Below are 12698 nucleotides of genomic sequence, written 5' to 3'. Positions count from 1 at the left end.
CATAAATAAACTCAGAGCGAAAACTTGACATAATCACATCAACCAGCAAAAACCAAGCTTGTTACAACCCTAAAGTTACAATTTTAAATTAGACGAACCCAACATATCTAGATAAGCTAAATCCACTTACTCAGACTTATAAGTTCCGAACAGAACTTATAGAAACAGATTTATGCTAATCCCCCGCTGGCTGGATAAATGTCCTTGTGCCAAACGTATTTACCTAGACTTCTAAAAGCCAAAAAACAAGTTTTTGAATTTCAAAGCGATGAATAGAACTTACAATTACTCAATCAGAGCATTCTTCAAAATCAATAAGGGATAACACGTTTTTAGTTTTGCAAATTATAAACCATTATCACTGTCAACCTCTTAAAAAAATCCTCCTAATAGAATCCACTACAATATAGCACAAACCAAACCCAAGATGGCCATCCCAAATTGGATCCAACAAAACCATGCAAAGTTGGCCGAATCTGTCATTCAGTATCAACATAAAAGAAACCTAGGAAGAAGTAGTCCACTTTATTATACAAAACCCAACCAAATCTATAAAGGCATTGGTAGAAGGAAACCATCAAAGCAAAACATAACTCAAACCAATGCAGACAATCCAAACATACCTAACCTATGGCTAAATTCAAGTCAACAAAACTAAAACAAGATGCAGACAATTAATCATATCAACCAATAAGAGCCAAGTTTGTTAAAACCCTAAAGTCACTATTTTAACTTAGAGGAACCCAACATATATAGATAAGCTAAATCCACTTACTCAGACTTATAAGTGTAAAACAGAACTTTTAGGAACATATGCTTGCTAATCCCCACTAGCCACGTAAATGTCCTTGTGCCAAACGTACTCACCTAAACTTTTAAAAACCAAAAAACAAGTTTTCATATTTCAAAACGATAATTACTAATAGAACTTACAATTACTCAATCAGAACAGTCTTTATTTTACAAAACCCAACATGGCCATCCAAAATTGGATCCAACAAAACCATGCAAGGTCAGCCGAATGTGTCATTTAGTATCCGACATAAAATAAACCTAGGAAAATATAGTCCACTTTATTTTACAAAATCCAACCAAATCTATGAAGGTATTGCTACAAGGATGCCATCAAAGAAAAACATAACACTGACCAATGCAGACAATGCAAACAAACCTAACCTACGGCTAAATTAAAGTCAACAAAACTGAACCAAGATGCGGACAAATTTAGAAAAGTCACTTTCAAATCAACCGTTCCTAATACAAATGAAACCAACCCAACGTAGATAAAATCATTTGGTAGACATCGAATATGGCTAAGGTGTATCAAGCCCATTTTTCAAATTTTGGGAAATTGAGTCTAGCCAAACCTTGGTAGAATCAACAACACACTATCCAATACTAACCAGGCCCTGGCCAATCAACGAACTATCAGTCAAATCTATAGCCTCTTACAAACCTTATTAGAAGAATAAACTCCCTTTTACTAATAGAAACAAACCCTGCATGCCCAGATAAGCCAAGAAATCAACTCAAATCCTTTAAAAATAAAACTGTACAAAAGCAAGAAAAATAAAACAAGTAAACCAATATCAATACAAAAAATCTCATCGAAAACATCTTAAACAATCCAAAGATAGTACTTGACATTATCAATTTAACCTACAAAAATAGAGATTTTTACAAATATAATCTCACTAATCTAACATAAACAAACCCATTATAACATATACGACTGCTGAGTAATCTCACTATTTTAAGTTATACAAACCAATCAAATTTAGATAAGCTAGAAATCAACTCAACTCCATCAGATAGGGAAACCTGGCTGACTCATATCAAAACAAAGACAACAAACAACGATGAATCCAAACAAATCCGTTTAAACAATGTAAATAAACTCATAGCGGAAACTTGACATAATCACATAAACCAATAAGTGCCAAGCTCGTTACAACCCTAAAGTCACTATTTTAACTTAGACGAACCCAACAGATCTAGATAAAACTAAATATTTATTCAGACATATAAGTGTGACACAGAACTTATAGAAACAGATGCATGCTAATCCCCACTAGTCGAGTAAATGTCCTTGTGCCAAACGTACTCACCTAGACTTCTAAAAACCAAAAAACAAGTTTTTGTATTTCAAAGTGATAAGTATTCATAGAACTTGAAATTACTCAATTAGAACAGTTTTCAAAAGCAACAAGGGATAACATGTTATTTGTTTTGCAAATTATAAACCATTATGACTGTCAATCTCTTAAAAAAATCCACCCAATAGAATCCATTACAATAGAGAAAAAACCAATCCCATTTTTCAAATGTTAGGAAATTGAGACTAGCCAAACCTAGGTAGAACCAACAACACATTATTCAATACTATCCAGGCCCTGGCCAATCAACGAACTATCAGTCAAACCTATACCCACTTACATATCTTATTAGCAGAATAAACTCCCTTTTACTAATAGAAGCGAACCCTGCATACCCACATAAGCCAGGAAATCAACTCAAATCCTTTAAAAATAAAAACATACCAAAGCAAAGGAAAATAAAACAAATAAACCTATATCAATACAAACAATCCCATAAAAAAATCTTAAACAATTCGAATATAGTACTTGACTTAATCAATTTTAATCTACAAAAACAGACATTTTTACTAATCTAATCTCACTACTCTAACATAAACAAACCCATTATAGCATATACCATTAGCCGAATAATCTCACTATTTTAAGTTAGACAAACCAAAAAATTTGATTAGCTAGAAATCAGCTCAACTCCATCAGATAGTGAAACCTTGCCTACTCTTATCAAAACAAAGACAATAAACAATAATCAATCCAAACAAATCCATTTAAAGAATGTAAATAAACTCATAGCAAAAATTTGACATAATCGCATCACCCAATCAGAGCCAAACTAGTTACAATCCTAAAGTCACTATTTTTACTTAGACGAACCCAACATATCTAGATAAGCTAAATCCACTCACTCAGACTTATAAGTGTGAAACAAAACTTATAGAAACAGATGCATGCTAATCCCCACTAGCCGCGTAAATGTCCTTGTGCCAAATGTACTCAAAGCGATAAGTACTAATAGAACTTACAATTATTCAATCAGAACCATCTTCAAAAGCAATAAGGGATAACACATTATTAATTTTGCAAATTATAAACCGTTATGACTGTCAGCCTCTTAAAAAAATCCGCCTAATAGAATCTATTACAACAGATCACAAACCAAATCCAACATGGCCATCCCAAATTCGATCCAACAAAACCATGCAAGGTTGGCCGAATGTGTCATTCAGTATTCAACAGTAGTCCACTTTATTTTACAAAATCCATCCAAATCTACCAAGGAATTGCTAGAAGTAAGCCATCAAAGCAAAACATAATACAGACCAATCCAGACAATGCAAACAAACCTAACATACAACTAAATTAAAGTCAACAAAACTAAAACAAGATGCAGACAAATTTAGAAAAGTCACTTTCAAATCAACCGATCCTAATACTAATGAATCCAACCCAACATAGATAAAACCATTTGGTAGACATCGAATATAGCTAAGGTGTATCAAGCCCATTTTTCAAATGTTGGGAAATTGAGTCCAGCCAAACCTAGGTAGAACCAACAACACATTTTCCAATACTAACCAAGTCCTAGCCAATCAACGAGCAATCAGTCAAATCTATACCCACATACAAAACTTATTAGAAGAATAAACTCCCTTTACTAATAGAAACGAACCCGGCATACATATATAAGCCAGAAAATCAGTTCAACACCTTTAAAAATAAAACCAGACCTAAGCAAAAGAAAATAAGACAAATAAACCTATGTCAATCCAAACAATCCTATAAAAAATATCTTCAATAATTCGAAGATAATACTTGACATAATCAATTTAAATTACAAAAGCAGAGATTTTTACAAATATAATCTCACTAATCTGACATAAACAAACCCATTATAACATATACCACTGGCCGAATAATCTCACTATTTTAAGTTAGACAAATCAAACAAATATATATAAGCTAGAAATCAACTCAACTCCATCAGATAGTGAAACCTGGCCTACTCATATCAAAACAAAGACAATAAACAACGATCAATCAAAACAAATCCATTTAAACAACGTAAATAAACTCATAGCGAAAACTTGACAAAATCACATCAACCAATAAGAGCCAAGCTAGTTACAGCCCTAAAGTCACTATTTTAACTTAGACGAACCTAACATATCTAGATAAGCTAAATCCACTTACTCAGATTTATAAGTGTGAAACAAAACTTATCGGAATAGATGCAAGATAGTTTCCACTGGCCGTGTAAATGTCCTTGTGCCAAACATACTCACCTAAACTTCTAAAAACCAACAAACAAGTTTTCATATTTCAAAGGGAAATGTACTCATAGAACTTACAATTACTCAATCAGAACATTATTCGAAAGCAATAAGGGATAACATGTTATTAGTTTTGCAAATTATAAACCATTATGAATGTCAACCTCCTAAAAAAATCCTCCTAATTGAATGCATTACAACCGAGCACAAAACAAACCAAACATGGCCATACCAAATTGGATCCAACAAAACCATGCAAGATCGGCCGAATCTATCATTCAGTATCCGACATAAAATAAGCCTAGGAAGACGTAGTTCATTTTATTTTACAAAATCCAACCAAATCTATCAAGGCATTGTTATAAGAAAGCCATTAAAGCAAAACATAACTCAAACCAATGCAGACAATCCAAACAGACCTAACCTATGGCTAAATTAAAGGCAACAAAACTTAAACAAGATGCATAATATTTTAGAAAATCACTTTTCAAATCAAATATAGCTAAGATGAAGCAAGCCTATTTTTCAAATGTTGGGAAACTAAGTCTAGCCATATCTAGGTTGAACCAACAACACATTATCCAATACTAACCAGACCCTAGCCAATCAACCAACCATCAGTCAAATCTATACCCACTTACAAAATTTATTAGAAGAATAAACTCCCTTTACTAATAGAAATGAACCCATCATACCTAGATAAGCCAGGAAATCAACTCAACTCCTTTAAAAATAAATCCGGACCTAAGCTAAGGAAGATAAGACAAACAAACCAATATTAATACAAACAACCCCGTCCAATAAATCTTAAACAATTTGAAGATAATACTTGAAATAATCAATTTAACCTACAAAAACAGAGATTTTTACAAATCTAATTTCTCTAATCTAACTTAAACAAACCCATTATAACATATACCACTGGTCGAATAATCTCAATATTCTAAGTTAGACAAACCCAACAAATTTAGAGAAGCTAGGAAATCAACTCGACTCCATCACACAGTGAAACCTAGCCTACACATATCAAAACAAATACAATAAACAATGACAAATCCAAACAAATCCATTTAAACAACGTAAATGAACTCAGAGCAAAAGTTTGACAAAATCAAATAAACCAATAAGAGCCAAGTTTGTTACAACCCTAAAGTCATTATTTTAACTTAGACGAACCCAACATATCTAGATAAGCTAAATCCACTTACTCAGACCTCTAAGTGTGAAACAAAAATTATAGGAATAGATGCATGCTAATCCCCATTGGCCACGTAAATGTCCTTGTGCCAAACGTACTCACTAAGACTAATAAATACTAAAAATCAAGTTTTCATAATTCAAAGCGATAAGTATTCATAGAACATACAATTAATCAATCAGAACAGTCTGCAAAAGCAATAAGGGATTACACATTTTTAGTTTAGCAAATTGTAAACCATTTTGACTGTTAGTATCTTAAAAGAATTCTCCTAATTGAATCCATTACAACAGAGCACAAACCAAACCCAACATGGCCACCCCAAATAGGAGCCAACAAAACCATGCAAGGTCGGCTGAATTTGTCATTCAGTATCCGACATAAAATAAACATAGGAAGAAGTAGTCCACTTTATTTTACAAAATCCAACCAAATCTATCAATGCATTGCTAGAAGGAAACCATCAAATCAAGCTTAAATCAAACCAATGCAGACAATCCACACAGACCTAACATATGGCTAAATTAAAGTCAACAAAACTGAAACAAGATGTAGACAAATTTTGAAAAGTCACTTTCAAATCAACTGATACTAATACAAATGAATCCAACCCAACATAGATGAAACCATTAGGTAGACATCGAATATAAGGTGAATTAATTCCATTTTTCAAATGTTGGAAAACTGAGTCTATCCAAAACTAGGTAGAACCAACAACACATTATCCAATACTAACCAGGCCCTGGTCAATCAACCAACCATCAGTCAAATCTATACCAAGTTACAAAACTTATTATAAGAATAAACTCCCTTAACTAATAGAAATGAACCAGAAATACCCAGATAAGCCTGGAAATCAACTCAACTCCTTTAAAAATAAAAGCAGATCTAAGCAAAAGAAAATAAGACAAACAAACCTATATCAATCCAAACAATCCCGTCAAAAATATCTTAAACAATTCGAAGATAATACTTGACATAATCTATTCAACCTAGAAGAACAAAGATTTTTACAAATCTAATCTCAGTAATCTAACTTAAACAAACCCATATAACATATACCCTTTGCGAATAATCTCAATATTCTAAGTTAGATGAACCCAATAAATTTAGAGAAGCTAGGAATTCAACTCAACACTATCAGACAATGAAACCTGGCCTACACATACCAAAAGAAAGACAATAAACAGCGATCAATACAAACAAATCCGTTTAAACAACATAAATAAGCTCAGAGTGAAAAGTTGACATAATCACAACAACTAATAAGAGCCAAGCTTGTTAGAACCCTAAAGTCACTATTTTAAATTAGACGAACCCAACATATCTAGATAAGCTAAATCCACTTAGTCTGACTTACAAGTGCGAAACAGAACTTATAGGAATAGATGCATGCTAATCCCCACTGGCCATGTAAATGTCCTTGTGCCAAACGTACTCACCTAAACTTCTAAAAACCAAAAAACAAGTTTTCATATTTCAAAGCGATATGTATTCATAGAACTTAGAATTACTCAATCAGAACAGTCTTCAAAAGCAATAAGGGATAACACGTTATTAATTTTGCAAATTATAAACCATTTTGACTATCAACCTCTTAAAAAAATCAGCCTCATAGAATGCTTTACGAATGTGTCATTCAGTATCCCACATAAAATAAACTTAGGAAGAAGTGGCCCACTTTTTTTTTTACAAAATCCAACCAAATCTATCAAGTCATTGGTAGAAGGAAGCCATCAAAGCAAAACATAAATCAAACCAATGCAGACAATCCAAACAGACATAACCTATGGCTAATTTAAAGTCAAGAAAATTGAAACAAGATGTTGACAATTTTAGAAAAGTCTCTTTCAAATCAACCGATCCTGATACAAATGAATCCAACCCAACATAGATAAACCATTTGGTAGACATCGAATTTAGCTAAGGTGAATCAAGCCCATTTTTCAAATGTTTGGAAACTGAGTCCAGCAAAACCTAGGTAGAACCAAAAACACATTATCCAATACTAACCAGGTCCTGTCCAATCAACCAACTATCAGTCAAATCTATACCCAATTACAAAACTTGTTAGAAGAATAAACTCCTTTTACGAATAGAAATGAACCTGGCATACACAGATAAGCCAGGAAATCAACTCAACTCCTTTAAAAATAAAACCATACCCTTGGCATAATCAATATCAATCCAAACAATCCCGTTAAAAATATCTTAAACAATTCAAAGATAATACTTGGCATAATCAATTCAACCTACTAAAACAGACATTTTTAGAAATCTAATATCACTAATCTAACTTAAAAAAACCCATTATAACATATACCACTGGTCAAATAATGTCAATATTCTAAGTTAAACAAATCCAACAAATTTAGAGAAACTAGGAAATCAACTCAACAACATTAGATAGTGAAAACTGACCTACTCATATCAAAACAAAGACAATAAACAACGAACAATCTAAACAAATCTGTTTAAACAACATAAATAAGCTTAGATTGAAAACTTGACATAATCACATCAACTAATAAGAGCCAAGTTTGTTACAACCCTAAAGTAACTATTTTAACATAGATGAACCCAACATATTTAGATAAGATAAATGCACTTACTCAGACTTATAAGTGCGAAACAAAACTTAAAGGAACAAATGCATGCTAATCCCCACTGGCCATGTAAATGTCCTTGTGCCAAACATACTCACCTAGACTTCAAAAAACCAGAAAACAAGTTTAGTATTTCAAAGTAATAAGTATTCATAGAACTTACAATTACTCAATCAGAACAGTCTTCGAAAGCAATAAGGGATAACATGTTATTAATTTTTCAAATTATAAACCATTATGAGTGTCAACCTCTTAAAAAAATCAGCCTAATAGAATCCATTATGATAGAGAACAAACCAAACCCAACATGGCCATCCCAAATTGGATCCAACAAAACCATGCAAGGTCGGCCGAATCTGTCATTTAGTATCCGATATAAAATAAACCTAGGAAGAAGTGGTCCACTTTTTTTTTTCATAATCCAACCAAATCTGTCAAGGCATAGCTAGAAGGAAGCCATCAAAGCAAAACATATCTCAAACCAAAGCAAACAATCCAAACAGACCTAACCTATGGCTAAATTAAAGTGAACAAAACTGAAACAACATGTGGACAATTTTAGAATAGTCACTTTCAAATAAACCGATCCTGATACAAATGAATCCAACCCAACATTGATAAACCAATTGGTAGACATCGAACTATCAAATAGAACCAACAACACATTATCCAATACTAACCAGGCCATGGCCAATCAACCAACTATCAGTCAAATCTATCCCCACTGACAAAACTTATTAGAAGAATAAACTCCCTTTACTAATACAAATTAACCCGGCATACCCAGAAAAGCTAGGAAATAAACTCAATTCCTTTAAAAATATAACCAGACCTAAGCAAAAGAAAATAAGAAAAACAAACCTATATCAATCCCAACAATCCCATTAAAAATATCTTAAACAATTCGTAGATAATATTTGACATAATCAATTCAACCTAAAAAAAATAGAGATTTTTACAAATCTAATCTCACTAATCTAACATAAACAAACCCCTTAAAAAATATACCACTGGCTGAATAATATCAATATTCTAAGTTAGACAAACCCAACAAATTTAGAGAATCTAGGAAATCAACTCAACACCATCAGACAGTCAAACCTGGCCTACTCATATCAAAACAAAGACAATAAATAGTGAATAATCCAAACAAATCCATTTAAACAACTTAAATAAGCTTAGAGTGGAAGCTTGACATAATCACATCAACCAATAAGAGCCAAGCTTGTTACAACCCTAAAGTCACTATTTTAACATAGACGAACCCAACATATCTAGATAAGCTAAATCCACTTACTCAGACTTATTAAGTGTGAAACAGAACTTGTAGAAACAGATGCACGCTAATCCCCACTAGCCACGTAAATGTCCTTTTGCCAAACGTACTCACCTAGACTTCTAAAAACCAAAAAACTAGTTTTTGTATTTCAAATTGATAAGTATTCAAAGAACTTACAATTACTCAATCAAAACAATCTTCAAAAGCAATAAGGGATAACATGTTATCCATTTTGCAAATTATAAACCATTATGATTGTCAACCTCTTAAAAAAATCAGCCTAATAGAATCCATTACGACAGATAACAAACTAAACCCAACATGGCCATCCCAAATTGGATCCAACAAAACCTTGCTAGGTCGGCTGAATCTGTCATTCAGTATCCGACATAAAATAAACCTAGGAAGAAGTGGTCCACTTTATTTTACAAAATCCAACCAAATCTATCAAGGTGTTGCTAGAAGGAAACCATCAAAGCAAAACATATCTCAAACCAATGCAAATATTCCAAACAGACCTAACCTATGGTTAAATTAATGTGAACAAAACTAAAACAGAATGCGGACAAATTTAGAAAAGTCACTTTCAAAACAATTGATCCTGATATAAATGAATCCAACCTAGTGTAGACAAAACCTTTTGGTAGACATCGAATATAGATAAGGTGAATCAAGCCCATTTTTCAAATGATGGGAAATACAGTCTAGCCAAACCTAGGTAGAACCAACAATACATTATCCAATACAAATCAGGCCCTGGCCAATCAACCAACCATCAGTCAAATCTGTACCCACTTACAAATCTTATTAGAAGAATAAACTCCCTTTACTAATAGAAACGAACCCAGCATACCCAGATAAGCCAGGAATGCAACTCAACTCCTTTAAAAATAAAGCCAGACCTAAGCAAAAGAAAATAAGACAAAAAACCTATATCAATCCAAACAATCCCGTCAAAAATATCTTAAACATTTGAAAGATAATACTTGACATAATCAATTTCACCTACAAAAATAGAGATTTTTAGAAATCTAATCTCACTAATTTAACTTAAACAAACCCATTATAACATACACCACTGGTCGAGTAATCTAAGACTTCTAAGTTAGACAAACCCAACAAATTTAGAGAAGCTAGGAAATCAACTCAACTCCATCAAACAGTGAAATGTGGCATAATCCTATGAAAACAAAGAAAATAAACAACGATCAATCCAAACATATCCGTTTAAACAACGTAAATAAACTCTTAGCGGAAACTTGACATAATCACATCAACCAATAAGAGCCAAGGTAGTTACAACCCTAAAGTCACTATTTTAATTTAGACGAACCCAACATATTCTAGATAAGCTAAATCCACTTACTTAGACTTATAAGTGCAAAACAGAACATATAGGAAAAGATGCATGCTAATTCCCACTAGCCGCGTAAATGTCCTTGTGCCAAACGTATGCACCTAGACTTCTAAAAATCAAAAAACAAGTTTTCATATTTCAAAGTGATAAGTATTCATAGAACTTACAATTCCTCAGTAAGAACAGTCTTCAAATGCAATAAGGGATAACATGTTGTTAATTTTGCAAATTATAAACCATTATGAATGTCAACCTCTTAAAAAATTTGCCTAGTAGAATTTATTACGACAGATCACAAACCAAACCCAACATGGCCATCACAAATTTGGTCCAACAAAACCATGCAAGGTCGGCCATATGTGTCATTCAGAATACGACATAAAATAAACCTAGGAAGAAGTAGTCCACTTTATTTTACAAAATCCAACCAAATCTACCAAGGCATTGATAGAAGGAAGGCATCAAAGCAAAACATAACATAGACCAATGCAGACAGTGCAAACAGACCTAACCTACGACTAAATTAAAGTCAATAAAACTAAAGTAAGATGCAAAGAAATTTAGAAAAGTCACATTCAAATCCACCAATCTTGATACAAATGAATCCAAACCTACATAGATAAAACCATTTGGTAGACATAGAATATAGCTAAGGTGTATCAAGCCCATTTTTCAAATATTGGGAAATTGGGTCTAGCCAAACCTAGGTGGAACCAACAACACATTATCCAATACTAACCAGGCCCTCGCCAATCAACGAACTATCAGTCAAATCTATACCCACTTATAAATCTTATTAGAAGAATAAACTCCCTTTACTAATAGAAGCGAACCATGCATACCAAGATAAGCCAGGAAATCAACTCAAATCCTTTAAAAATAAAACCATACCAAAGGAAAAGAAAATAAAACAAATAAACCTTTATCAATACAAACAATCCTGTCAAAAACATCTTAACCAATTCAAAGAAATTAATTGACAAAATCAATTGAAGCTACAAAAATAGAGATTTTCACTAAACTAATCTCATTAGTCTAAAATTATACATACCCATTATAACATATACCACTCGCCGAATAATCTCACTATTTTAAGTTAGACAAACTGAACAAATTTAGATAAGCTAGGAAATCAACTCAACTCCATCAGATAGTGAAATATTGCCTACTCATATCAAAAGAAAGACAATAAATAGTGATCAATCAAAACAAATCCGTTTAGATAACGTAAATAAACTCATAGCGAAAACTTGATATAATCACATCAACCAATAAGAGGCAAGCTAGTTACAGCCCTAAAGTCACTATTTTAACATAGGCGAACCCAACATATCTAGATAAGCTAAATCCACTTACTCTGACTTATAAGTGCGAAATAGAACTTATAGGAATAGATGCAAGCTAATCCTCACTGGCCTAGTAAATGTCCTTGTGCCAAACATACTCACCTAGACTTCTAAAAACCAAAAAACAAGTTTTCGTATTTCTAAGCGAAAAGTACTCATAGAACTTACAATTACTCAATCAGAACATTCTTCAAAAGCAATAAGGGATGACACGTTATTAGTTTTGCAAATTGTAAACCATTATGAATGTCAACCTCTTAAAAAAATCCTCCTAATAGAATGCATTACAATCGAGCACAAACCAAACCGAACATGGCAATACCAAATTGGATCCAACAAAACCATGCAAGGTTGGCCGAATCTATCATTCAGTATCCAACATAAAATAAGCCTAGGAAGAAGTAGTCATCTTTATTTTACAAAATCCAACCAAATCTATCAAGGCATTGCTAGAAGAAAGTCATCAAAGCAAAACATCACTCAAACCAATGCAGACAATCCAAACAGACCTAACCTATGGCTAAATTAAAGTCAACAAAACTGAAA

The sequence above is a fragment of the Nelumbo lutea genome, chromosome 6 (genome assembly GCF_056320005.1).
Source record: "Nelumbo lutea isolate HS-2025 chromosome 6, American lotus-T2T, whole genome shotgun sequence".
Classification (NCBI taxonomy): Eukaryota; Viridiplantae; Streptophyta; class Magnoliopsida; order Proteales; family Nelumbonaceae; genus Nelumbo; species Nelumbo lutea.
Note: the sequence above shows the minus strand (reverse complement) of the source record.